The sequence below is a fragment of the Poecile atricapillus genome, chromosome 3, assembly GCF_030490865.1.
Source record: "Poecile atricapillus isolate bPoeAtr1 chromosome 3, bPoeAtr1.hap1, whole genome shotgun sequence".
In the NCBI taxonomy this organism is placed as follows: Eukaryota; Metazoa; Chordata; class Aves; order Passeriformes; family Paridae; genus Poecile; species Poecile atricapillus.
Genome location: NC_081251.1, coordinates 52,897,051 through 52,911,154, shown reverse-complemented (window position 1 = coordinate 52,911,154; position 14,104 = coordinate 52,897,051).

Genomic DNA, 14,104 nt, shown 5'->3' with positions numbered 1-14,104 from the left:
GTTCAAAATAAATTAATAGTCAGAAGCTCTAACTTGCTAAGCTGCGTGCAATCCACCCTTCAAAGGATATTCACCAATTGCTGTAATTGCTCTCTTCAAGGGCTTCCAAAAAATCCTTGGACATGCTAATTAATGCTGTTTTAGATATATGTTAAGGTATTTGACCTGAGAGTTTAATTCTACAGTTTAATTCCATAATGATTGTAAATGGTAGGACTGCTGCATATTTAAAAGAACATTAGTGTGAATTTAGCTAGCTGTTGGCAGTTTAAGAGTGACTAACAGATATTAAATAAGCATGAAATTCTGGCAGTGAATGACACTTTTATTGGGACAAGGGCTGGGAGCTGAAGGAAGGAGAAAAACACTGCAACCATCCATGGTGACCTTCGCTTTTCCCTGGATTTTACAGGGTCTTTGCACAACTTTCCCATCATTGGGACAAGCCTGAGTTGGTGGAAGGGCCTTGTCCTTGCAGACTTCAACAGCACATGATGAACTTGGTGTGATTGGAACTCGTTGGATCTGCTGAAGTCATTGAGAATGCCCTGCTGATGTCACTGACACCAGGATTTCCCCAAATAGCTGAATATTTCAGCCCCTAACAGATAAACACATCTTCCAGTGTCAAGAAAGAAGTGTGTAAATTCTATCCCTTCTTCTGCCAAATTTTTCTTTCTTTTTTTTTTTTTTTTTCAAAGTGGATGTCAGAAGAAATCAATTGCTAGAGAAAAGAAAAGAAAACAAGTTGATCCTTTTATTGTTACTGTTCAAAAGCGTCTCTTTGTTTCAGAAACAAAAATGGTAGCAAGTGACTTTTTTCCAGCCCTCAGTGGCTACATAAATTTCTGCTGCTAAGGGACAAACATCATTGATTTGACCAACTTATTCAAAACAGGTCACGGAGCTAAAGCTTGTTGTGTCAATTCTCATCATATACTGATGTGGCAGGTTTTATGAATAAAATATGGGCAGTTGTTGTCTGGGAGGATGCCACATCTTAGCTACCCAAAACCCTCTGTCCTTGAAGAGCAAAGCTTTGAAAAATTAGGACCATGTTTCAATCCAAGCTGTACAATATGCTTTTCAATGAAGTGTAATATATTGTTTTTAGCTGAATAACTTTCTTCTCCTCTTCTCCCCTCCCCCTGTCCCTCCCCTACTTAGGGGGAAAAAAAAAAAAAAGCCATGCCATCTTAAACTAAAGCACACTTCAGTCAGTCTCCCTGTGTGTGCTCTGTGCCAGCAGCCACAGCAATTCTTTCATCTTGGCTTCAAAGTGGTGCTGAGAGGGGGAGGGGGACATCTAATGAAAGAAGGGAAAACAAACAAACAAACAAACAAGCACAAAACGGGGGAGGAAATGAAAAATAGCAGTCTACCTTTCAAATCTGAGTGTTGCCTGCAGGCACGCTCTGCAGTGGATGTTGCACTCAACTTCAGCCCCTTGTATATTTTTTTTTGTTATTGCCACTTCCCATGCTGGGAAGATTCTTGTCATCCCTCACATATTTTATGCGCAGAAAAGGCTGCCCTGCCCTGTGCTTGGTGATTGAGGCTGTGCCCCTGGTGTGCCACACTATCAGTGGTTCCCAAGGCTGCCTAGCCTGGGAAAAGCTGCATGGAAACGGTCCAAAATCAGCATTACATGCATTATTGTTCTTACTCTCTCTGATTAGAGTGCACACAATGAAAACAACAGCAACAGCCTCGTTTTCTAGCTCTCCTCCCAACACAGGGCTGTTCTTAGGCTGTTTTTTTTTTTTCCTCAGAGTCTTCACAGAAATTAACTGCTTCTGTGCTGGTAGGTCCCAGGCACCCCAGCAGCTTCTCTGGGGGGAAGCCCAAAGATCTTAGTTTGACTGGGAGTAACATTTTCAAAAGTGCCTAGTTGGCTTGTGACATCCTATTTTTTAAAAACAGGTCTAGTGGTGGGCTGCCTGCTGGACCACTGGAAACGCACTGCTTGGGTACTGCAGTGAAATGCAAGGCACAGTAATCCTCATAAAACAAAACAGAATAGGCTGAAAGATATTAAGGCATTAGTCCCTTGAATACTTATGCTTTGTGTTAAATGCTGGAGGCAACACACACAATGTTCTAGCAGTGTGTCACAGCACCTTGGTCTCGCCCAGCCCAGCCACCATCATTTTTCTTAACTCCCTGTTCAAAGGGATCTTGCTGTCCTGGCTGAGAAGTGCCAGAATAGACTAGCACTGCTCTAGTGGCTTAGCAGTCATTTGGCAGACAATAGTTTGAATTTCATGAGGCCTGTTCCAAGTCCTGGGGTAGCCAGTTTGGGATGGGATAAAGCTGAGTTTGTTCTTTGAAGAAATGGTATCCAGCACTTATCCCAAGCACAGGGAAATGCCACTTAGGAGTCACTGGGTGAGACATGGCATTTCAGGCTCAATCTGATTTCATATTTCCTGAAATATGTTAGGTGGTATATCAAACAAAGGAGGCAAAGAATTTTCTTCCCATTTAACAGATTAGACATATTCTAGAGTGTCAAGTGCCTGCACCTTGAATGTGTGCAAGTATTTAATCGGAGGTGAACTCCAGAAGAGAGCAGTAGATAGAGTTGGGTGCTAAAGATGAGAGAGAAAGACTGTGGTTTTAGACATAAAAATCCCAGAGAGTACATTTTTTGTTCAGTTGTAATAGGTGTTAATATTTCCTTTTATTTTTTATTTTTTATTTTTTTAAAATGCAGGCCTGTCTTGAAGACACTATTGGGAACACATGTAGGAACAGACATCATATACTGTAAGTGATGTTTTTGTTTTAGGATCTTTTTATGGCTTTTTTCATATGCCCCAGCTGTATTGCAGAAAGGGATCCCTGATGCTGTACTCTCTTCACAGAAAGAGATATAGATGGGTATAGAGATGGGTTACTCTGCAGCCAAGGACCCCCAAGAGCCCCGAGCATCTTTTGCTGTGAGGGACCTCAGATCTGCAGAGGTGCCTGGGGGGTTAATGGTAGATGTTCTTAAATTGCCATCCAGTAGATGAAAGACAGATGTTTACTTTTAAGACATTTTCAGACCAGGGAAAAAAAGCACTTTGAAATTTGAAGAAAAAGAAACAGCTCTCTAGTCAATGCCTTGTATAGTCTTCTGTTTTTGGAAGGGATCAGACTGAATCATAGAAAACAAAAATGTAAAGTTGCAGAGTTCTGTTCTGCCACTTGTTTCAGTGTCACAGTCCTTAAATCTAAAACTTTTTTCCAAGTCTTTTAGGTTCAGCTTGAAATTTCATAATCTATTGAGAAGATTTTTTCTGCCTTGTGCATCACTCATGGTAAAAAATGTGAGAAGAAAGTCAGTTCACTATTTTTCTAAGATTGAAATGCACAATGAAGGAAAAGATTTTGTTTATTCTTCAAGAGTTCTACTGACATCATACTTCTCTGAAAAATAATGTCTCCTTTTATGCTAACAAAGTCCTTATGATCCAAAGGCAGAGCTGGGCAATAAACTGCTCTTGTCTTAGCTGACTAATATAATTTTAGGCAGGATTGACCCTTTGGTTATCTTACATGTCATAAGTCTTTTAACTTTCAGGGGCTGCATAAAGAAAAAGGTGAATAGAGGGCTGCAAAAAAATTATTTTAATCAGCTTTTCTGAACCTTTCCATGTTTGAAAAACAAACTTGTGTTACTTAGTACGTGAACTTAAATACAACTGGGATGGGACTTCTGTATCAAAAACATTTCCTCTATTAAAAACCTGGAAACTGGCTGTCATTACTCTTGCTTCTCTTTCTTCCCAAATCAAATAGTTGTGCCAACTGCTTGTTTTGTTTAACAGTCCCAGTCAGAGAGATATCATGGCTAATCACAGTATCATTTTCTAATGTTCACTGGAAGGAAATCTCAAATTGTTCTTTGAGAACCTAAATATTAGGCTTATTATAAATCTGATTAAGCAGGGGCACCAATCCTTGAAGGCAGGATGAATACAACTCCTAGGAAATTGTGGAAAAGAAAACCAAGCACTGCTGAACCACTGCTGAACCATTCTGTAGATTGTTGCTGGAGACTGGTCTTCCAAAACGTATTTTCTCTGCTTTGGTTAATTTTTTTGTTTATAAATTCCTTTTCCATTAGTTATAAAAGATCAAAATATAAAGAGTACTGGAAAAATTTATCCCTGCACTCTTTGCTAATATGCCCAGCATGAACTGAAGCTCTTACTTTCTCCTGTGTGCCAGGCAGTGACATAGGACTCAGGTAGTGCTCTGCACAGCACCTGTGACCTCTTGTTCTTGTCTCCATTGCCATATGCCAAACAGGAGGGATATCTGTGGATTGAGGTGTGCAAAGCCCAGCCACATGTGAAGTGATCCAGCTTCCAGCTTAGAGAAGCAATTAGCCTGACCAAGAGCTGGAGGAAGGCAGGCCCTAAGGTCACTTTGAAAAATAGTGTTTAGATTATAACTCAGATAGGTTCTTTAGGAAAAAAAATGCCACTTGAAATACAGCTAGACCAAAGGTATTTCTACATCTACACGAGATTCACATGTGACATCTGTGTATCTGCCTGCGGTTTTGTTTGTGCCATGTCAACAATGTTGGAGAAAAGCCTGACTGAACACATGAACATGCTTTATGGCCCAAATGAAATTCCCTTGGCATTGATTCGGAGCTCTGCTGAGGTATGTAGGAGGTGGATGTGACAGAGGTACCACCTGGGTTACCCAGGTTACCACCTGGGAGGCTGAAAGGGCTGTTTCCACCTCTGGGGCAAGCAGGACTGGTGTGGCAAACAGCTCCCTGTTGTGGGGTGGCAGCAAGTCTGGGATGACATGCTGAAGTGTGCCTACAGGTCAGCCAGGGCCCTGACCTCCCCCTTGCTGCAGGGCCATCCCATCACCACGGTGCCCTTCACCTGGCCATTGCCTGGGCTCATTTGTCATCTGGGCTCATTCTTTTTTCCACAAAAGCCGAGGAGTATGTCCCAGTCACTCTGCTTGAGTACCACAAGATGGGAGAAATCCTGGCAGTAAACAGGCTAGCAGACAGTTTTCTGTCTTTCTTAATATTTTATTTATGGGGAAGAGGCCGCACAAATAATTGAAGATGCCTGTTTGCACCCACTGCAATCTGTGAGTGGTTTGCAATGTAAACATGTCAACTCACAACTGGAGCTTGAGAAACACATGTGCCAAAGAGCCTCGGGCCATCTGTCTGTCAGTCACACTCACCTTCCCAGCAGTGCCCTCCTCCTCTCACGCAGGGCAAGCCCAGGTGCGGGGCGTTCCTGTCCTGGATGACGCTGGTGCAAGTTTCCACGGAAAAATCGATGCGGAGGAGAATGGAAACACAGACATGGCATGAGGTGAACTTATGGTGTATTTTATGGAGTAAAAAACAAATGGTATTTCAGACTGTTTTTTTTTTTTTTCTTTCTTTCTTGTGTGACATACAAATTGAGATCAGCTGAGGCACCAATAGGGTTGCCTTTAAAGCAACTGAAATGCTGTGCAGAAATACTCAACAGAAACAGCAAACAAAAGGCCAAGAGGAAGAAGGAAAGAGGTGGAGAGGCCTGGAGGGTTGCAGAGGGACGCTAAAAGTCCTGCTTGCACAGAACTAGCAAGGGGTAACAGGAGGTAGAAGTACTGCTTAATAAGGCGCTATAGGAAAACAGAAATAACGCATAACACAAGGATTCTCTAAGAAGTGACAAGGTCTCCAAAGTCTTCCAAACAGGATTTTGCTACATAAAGGCCAGATGCTGAATGGATGAGGTCCTCAATGCAGTTCTTGACCTGACGTGATTTATGAACACAAGTGTAAACTCGGTTGTGAGGGTGTAGTGTAATGAATCAATTCCTGTAAATATTAAAGAAAGATTGACATTCAAAGCTTCTGCCATCCTAAACCCCTAGAGCATACAGGAGACAGCATTTCATCCCCTCCAAGCCTAGAACTTGGAGGAGATAAGAGTTGTTTTTTAGATGCATTGGATTAAAACGGAAGAATTTGGAAAAAGTCAGGAGAATATTCTCCATACACACGATGGTGAATTGAAAAAACCAAGTGAGCATATCAGACCCTAGAAAACTTATGCAGGAAACTGTTCTGAATGTTCAGAAGTAATGTTAGAAAAGTCTCTGTGACAGAAATATTCAGACAGTCATGATTGCTTCTTTCCACTTTGCAAAAAGTGGAATGTGAGTAAATAGGATTTTGTAGAAATTTCTGTTAGTTTACTGAATTAAGTTGAGAAATATATTCTACCAGAAGCTTCAAAAATGTGTATTTCTTTTTAAAAAATGAGGTGTAAGTGAGCAACAGGACTATGTTAAGAACAAAGTTGATGCAAAAAAAGAACTCTGGTGTGGACTTCTCACCAACTTTGCACTGACGTCACATTGCTGGCTACAGTGGACCCAGCCCTGATTAATTGCCCTTGTCAGTCAGATCCTGGGAAAGAGTCCTGAAGGCAGACTGATACTCTAAGGGCATGTCAGATGTGAGGTTATTTGATTAGTGTCTTAGCTGAGAGCAGACTTAAAAGTGTTTTGAGTTGCTGGGCTGTGTAGTGAAAATGAGCATTAAGAATTTCCATGTGTACAGGTTCAGCCTCCTCCTGTTTCTCCATGCAGCTGAAGGCCTCCCTCCAAAATGCGTGCATGGATCCTGTCAAAATCACTGGGAATTCTGTGAAAGTGTTGGAGGATGATAGCACGGTGCACCTTAATTTTCATTACTTGTGAGAATTGTCTGAATGCATTGTTTCTTAGCCGAGGATTATTTTCTGCAACTTAAAGCTTTTCTATTAGAGAAAATAATGCTTAACATCTTTTCTTGCACTTTCCTAAATTAGGACATGCATCACTTGTATCTAAATTTAGTTTGGATATGACTGCTCTAATATTTTTTCTTATTTTATATTCATCTCTCTTCTTTCTGCTGGCTTAATTTCAGACAAAGAAAGTCAATATTTTCTCTGTGAGTTATTTCATTTTGTTGGTCTATGATATCATAGCAAATGTCAGCTGATCTTATGTAATATAGAGTTGAAGACTGTTATCCTTCCTTTTACAAATAAACAGATCTAAATAACATAGGTTCATGGTCAAATAGAGTATTTTTAGAGCTATTAAAAGAGTAAAACAGTTTTCTCTGCTGATGAGAAAGTCTGCCTCTTATCCTGGTGGTCTCTTGTTTCTCCTCCGCTTGCATTTGATCTCTAACACTGTGACACTATACCATTTTGCTGGTAACAAAGTCATCATTCATTCATTATTTAGCAAGTCTGAGCACATTTTATGGTTGATAGCTAGATTGCCAGCATGGTCCAAAATTAACCTCTCTCTGCTTATTTTTGCTTAGCTGTAGAGCCAAGGCAGTACAAAACTCTTCATGTGGCAGGAGATAGCACGTAATAGCCTTTGTATTTCTTTACACTGAAAGGGCTAAGTTCTCCACTCCTTTGAGTGCAGGTAAGTCTGTGGTCAGCAGAAGAAATTCTGACCCAGCAACATGGGGAACCTCACCATTCCTTCAGCCTGTGATTTGGGTAGGAGGTGGAGGTCTCTCTGAGTTTACAACTGCAAGGCAGCCTTAAAATGTCCACGATACATAGGCACAACAGCTCCTTGCCTTGCCCAGGCAGTGGAAATAAGTGAGAAGGATCAGTAGGAGGGTCAGTGTTCGTGCTGTGTTGCGCTTTTCCTTGGTAGGCCGCAGTTGTGGGGAGCAAGAGCCGAGAGGGATCCTCGGTCGGACGCAATCTGCTGGAGGTGCTGGTGAGACCCAGCCGTCAGCACATGGAGCTTTTTCTCTCCCAGCAAACTGGATTAATTTCTGCTGCTGGCAGAAGGGCAACACAAATGTGTTTGAAAATCCCTTCCCCTGCATAATCAAAAGGGAAGGAACACGACACGAAAGCTGCCGAACAAAGAGCAGACAAGCGCTCCCACCCCTTGAACCTCCCTTTCAATCACCCGTGCGCCGGCTGGCTCTCAAGGCCCGTCTAGGTCGTATTATGACTCCTTTATTAGTGTTTAAGGTCACCAGGAGACATGCAAGTGCATCCTATATCAGGAAGTGTAGTATGTCTCCAGAGTGAAATATTTGGCTGTTAGCGAGAGCCGTGGCTGCGACTCGGAAATCCCGGGACGCGCCCGAAGGGCGGGCGGCTCCAGGCGCCGCGCTGCCTCCAGCAGACACAGCCACCGGGAAGCGGAGCGGCTTTCCTGCCATTCTCCGCACGGGGCTGCCTTCCTCCCAGACTTCCCCACCGAGCTCCCACAGCTCCTTTGCCACTCCGGCCAGCTGGCTGCGGGCGGCAATTCCAAGGAAAAGGCCTCCACTAAGGCAGGTACCCGGCAGAAGAATGTGCCGCCGGCTGTCCCGGCGCTGCCGCTGCTGCAGGAAGCCTGATTAGGAACACGTCGGGCGGGCACGGAGGCGCTGGGTGCCGGCCCGCCGCGCTGGGAGCCAGCAGCAGATTTACGGGGTGCAGAGAGCCCTGCCCGCCGCAAAAGCGGGCCCAAATGGGAAGTGCCGGGCTGGCACCTGCCCCAACACCTGCTTAAAGTCAAAGGGGGAGGCCTTTCTGGAGCTGCGGGTCCCGCCACCAAGATCTGACGGCGAGCGGGAAGATCCTTGAAGCGCGTTGGGTGACAGAGAGTGTCGCAGCTTCCTTGGCTGTACCCACGGCAGATCCGTCAGACTTCGGCTCCAGCGTCACTCAGACATAAGATCTGCTCGGAGCATACGCATTGTTTTATACATCGTGCCTGACAATAGCTAAATGAAGCAGCTGTTGGCAAAATGTGATGCAGAAAGGGAGGCAGAATCAGGAACATTTTTTTCTTATCTACGCGAGTAACTTCAAAATATTTATGTTGTATCAGCCTGTGCAAGGATAATATCCCCTTTCTCTTTATTGTCCTAATGCAAAAGAGAAAGATGCAGACAAGGTTGTGTGTCAACAAAAGAATTTCAAACACTGAAATGCTTTTCATCAGGTTTAGCTCTGGTCTTGTTATGGGGTGGAGGATCCTCCCAAAAAATACATCCAACTGCAAATAAATCAATAAATAAATTCTAAAAAAGTGAGTATGTTTCCCCCAACAGAAGGAAGAGACTATCAAGAAATCATTGTCTCGGTCTAATAAATTACAATTACAGCAACATCTCTAGGCCCTGCTAGAATGTTTAATTGCAATTAGATGGAGAAAGCAAATTCCTGGTAACACTGATGCCTATTGTAGCTACAGAGTTATTCCACCAGAGATCACCATTTTCAGGCATTTCTGACTTTTTGTTTATTCAAATTGGCCTTGGACAAATAGTATACATGTGTATGTATTTTTATATGTTTTTTACATGTATATACATGTGCAGACACAGCAAAAATATCTTACTGTCTAATGTTTTAGCTTCAATTAAATGGATAGTCAGCCATAAATAAGAGAGTGCAGCATAGAAAGTGATGAGGCTGATTTGAAATTGAAAGGTTTCTGTTCAGAAATATTTTTAGTCTCCCAAAATTGTGTTTGACTTTTAAAGGGATATTGTTATTGAAATTTCATTAAAAGTCACACTTGAAACAGAGTTTTAAAGGAAACAAACCAATAACCATTTTGAAAAGAAGCTTAGTAAGGGAAAAAAATTGGCAAATTATTTAAGTGTTAATAATACTTAGATTAAATGTCTGACCTTAAAGGAAAAATTCCAATAACATCACCAATGTGTGGCCAACAGTCATCTTCCAAAAATGCCAGTTTTTTATGACGCATGTGTTTTGAAGTGTGTTTTGGTCAGCTGCAGATTAATTTCCTTTTTACAAAATTTTTTTTTTCTTTTTTTCACAATGAAAAGAGGAGAAAAGTCACATTTTAAAAATGCTCAAGCCTTGGAGTTAAGGGTGTAGTTTTAACTTCTTGGCTCTGAGTAAATCTTCACACAACCAGAGACATTTCATTAATACAGTTCATGTAGGTAAAAAAGTGTTGTGTGTACATGCAAGAAAAATCTTTTACTGGAGGGTCATCTTTCCCTGAAGTGTTTTATCCTATTTTGAAAATAAAAAAATTAAGAATCTAGTTCTAGGCTGTATGTATGACACATGGTGACGTGCAGTAGCAATTAAGTACTGTCCTTCACACTTCTCTGTCCTCAGGGACACCCACCTGCCCTCACAGGGCACCTCTGAGCATCATCTTTGCTCTGGGTAGCTGAGGCAGGCATGCACAACAGGCCCCCTGAGCACCTTGGGCATTCAGCTCACAGATGGAGATTTTCTTGTGTGCTGATTTTGGCAGTCAGATCAGATTAGTCACTCTAACTTTATGCCAGCTGGTTTTGACAGGTTCATTTATTACATTGTATTTAATTATTTATGGCTGCGCTGCAATAAAGCCCGTCCATGCCTCATATTGTTGCCTTTAGACGATCATCTGAGATTAACATTACTGATAGCACCCAGAGGGTCAGATGGAGACTTTTTGGAAAAGTTAATCTCAGCAGGTCTCACATCTGGTTTTCTCTGCTTTTTCCTTACCTCTCCCTGGAAGGATGTCTCTATGCTTCTCCTTCTCTGGTGGAGATAGTAGCAATACCTACATGGGAAGGTGGTGGTGGTGATGGGCTGAGGGTTGTTTCCTTTCCTCTTCCACTGGAGGAATGCTGTTCTCCAGCACAGGACATGCAAGCCTTTGCAGGCCTGGAGTAGCTACGAAGGGTTGTGTGAAACCTGTTTTTCTCATGCAGATCGGAGATCCACAGCATAACATACCTGGCTGTGTCATGCACGGCTGGCTCAGGGCATTAATATGCACCTTCCTTAGCGGTTTCTCTAAGACAAGTCTCTGCTCTGTGAATCTTTTGGAAGATATTTACTGCTTGAGTAAAAAAGAAAAATAGAGCAAATGTTGGGCAGATGAAATTAATTAAAGACTTCATTTTACTAACTAAAATTTCATATTTCCCTCCACATAAGCTATTGTAAATTGCATGATGACTAACCTAAACATTATCACACGGCATGCTGTCATCTTTCATGAATAATAAAAGGATTGCTGTAATCCTGCATAAACCCGGCTTTGGATGTTGAGAAATATTACGCAAGTGTCCAACATGAAAAGAATCATGTTTCTTATTCCACCACTCCGGCCAAATATCATGTTGTCTTTACTGGAAAACTCTGTTCATCAAACAAGTTTAAGGCTGAGAGTGGGAGAGGGTGGGACATTGCATTCTTGAGAAATGACATTATAAACAATACGGTACTGCTTTGTGCTGTCAGTAAATTGGGGATATTCTAGAGTAAACAGGGAGAGCACGCCATAGTGTGCTTGGGCTCCATCTTTACTCTTTCTTCACAGAACTCACAGAGTACACAAGATGATCTGTGCTCACTGGGGCTTTCCCATTCCTTCTGCTTCCTGCTCTTTAGGCTTAAAGCTCTGGATCAAGAGATATGCAACTTTCTTCTTCAATGTTTTAACCCATAATTGAAAATGAGAAAGATGGGGAGGGGGCTGGAATAGGAAAGACAATCCAGCATGGCTTTGCTTTTATTTCTATACAAAAAAATAGATATTGTCAAGGTAGGGCAGAGGTTGATTTTGAGAGACTCTGCCATACAAGTGTTGAGGTATAAGCATTTTTTCTGCATGTTAGTGGCTTACTGTGGGCTACAGGTCCTCAAATCATAAACATTGAAGAAGTATTCTTAAGGTGCCATTTTTAATCCATGACTCATGACTTTCTTGACATAGTGTTTTATGCATGGGAAATGAGTAGACTTCTCTTTTTAAAGAAGGATCAGGATTTTTCCATTTAATTGATATAACAGAGAGTATTGTAGTGTGTGTTTACTGTTCACTGTGTAAAATTAGTAGTAAAACTGCAGTCTTGGAGGCCTGCAGTACCAGCCAATGGTGCACTGTGCGTGCTTTGGGAGTTTTGAGGAATATCTCAGTCTCACATGGACACGCTCTTGATGTGTGCTCTCATACACAGGAACTGGGTGGAAGCTGTTCAGCTGAAAGATGCTAATGGCCTCCTTTATCAAAGGAAGCAAGAGGCAAAACAGCAAGTGTTTTATCAATTTCTTATGTGTGCTTCAAGTTTTAATAATTTCTTATATGGATTTCTGTGTCTCCCTGGAAACTGGCATGTTGTCAGAAATCCTGGAAATTATTAGGATATAACAACAGTAAAAAAAAGAGTTTTTTTCAAAGTTTAAATCCCTTTCTTGTGGGAACATTTTCTGAATGGTCTAGCAAGCTGTCAAAGCTTGCAACTGAAAGAAGTGTGACCAGGCTGCACCAAATCCTAAGGTTATAGAAGGCTGTTCTCTCCCTTACATATTTGATCTCTTGCCATTTATCTCTCTTCTATCTCCTTTCCATTTCATCTTCCCTCCCTCTCCTGTTTCTCCCACTGGTACACAGCTTTGGGAGGGAATGGAAAAGACTGCTCTGTCTCCTGCCTTGGTAGGCACAGGGAGAGCAGCAAGGAGGACCTTTGCTCATCATGTCTTTAATACACTGTCCTTCTGCAACCTCTACACCTCAAAACCTGGTAGTTCATTGGAGCACTACAGATGACACTGAAACAACAGTTAACCATGACTGTAATGAAGAGAGAAAAAGGGTAAACTGTTTTTCTCTTTCCTTTTTACTTCACAGTGAGGAGGGCAACTGAGTAGGTGAGCTGGGAAATGATAAAGGAGAATCAAAGTGCTCCTGAGCTAGTGCTGGCTGGCAAAGGATGCACCTTCATCCTGCAGAGTGAGGGGCACATGCATGGCATGGTGCTGGCCTCATCCCCAGCTGTTTTCTTGATAACTCTGTAAATGCTGTTGACAGCAGAGTGTAGACCTTTATGTTTCTCTCTAGGGAAATTCCTGGTCAGGTTCTAGCAACACTGGGCAGAAGAGGGCACAGAGATGTGTTTAGGAGAGATTGCTAAAACAGCTTGGAAGTAGGCTGGGAATTTGCTTATGAGCTTTTCTTTATTTTGTAAGCATGCAGTATGGAGATATTAATGGGAAGAAAATAGGCTGTAGTTTCTATTCCCTGAGAAACACAAGGTAGACAGCTTCTATTCATCTATGCATTTGTTAGGCTCACTAAGGCAGTGAATGACTCAATTCTGACTAATAAATATCTGCGAATGAATATTGCTCCCAAACATTCATATATCAGTGGTGAATATCAAAAGCTCAGGCCAGCTTTCCTATGCTGGTCCAGCCTACCATTCAAATGCTCTTGGAATCCTTTTCCGAGTTTAAGACCTGGTTTCTAAATTTTCATTGAAAAGACTTTTCTGTGGAGTTGTGCTGTACTTTCCTCACTGATCCAGGTGAGTCTGTGGTCTCAATGGACAAAACTGCATCTACAATTCTACTTGCAACTGCATGCCAGAACCTCCATGTAATTCTGGATAAGAATCTGTATGCCAACAAAGAAGTATAGAGTTAGAAAAATGTTGAAGAGCAATAGCTATTTTGTATATATATGTATATATAAGGCAAACCTGTGAAAGAAAAAAGGTATTATCTGAGAATAAATAATAAGTTTTAAGCCTGGGAGTATTTTCTTGCTTCATCTAATCTCATACGTTCTTGAATATATTGATTTTTTGTTTAGCTCTTGATGCTAAACATAAACATTAAAGTCAAATTTGTAGTGAAAATACAATCTAAACATCAAAAGTCGAAGGACATAACTTCTCTTGACAGCTGCTCATGAGGAAAAACAGTTTAAATGTGATCAGAAACAGTTTAAATGTAAACAGATCAATAGGTAAAGTGTTTGGGTTTAATTTATAAACTTACTTTTTTCTGGTCTAAAATAGCCCTGAATAAAACTATTTTGGCTGCAATCTCCTCCTGAAATCTCTCCCAGCCATCCCTGTGACAAACCCAGGAGTGAGGACTTTGGGTCACTTTTGCAATACTCTTGGGTCACTGTGGCATACAGACAGAACAAGGCAGAACAAGGTTTACTCCCTTCAGCTGTCTCATCCAGTCTGGCACAGGACAATTTTAAGAAAAAAAATTCCAAAAGACTTTCTGATATCTTACCAGTGTTTTGTGCAGTAAAATTTATGCAATAAATCCTGTGT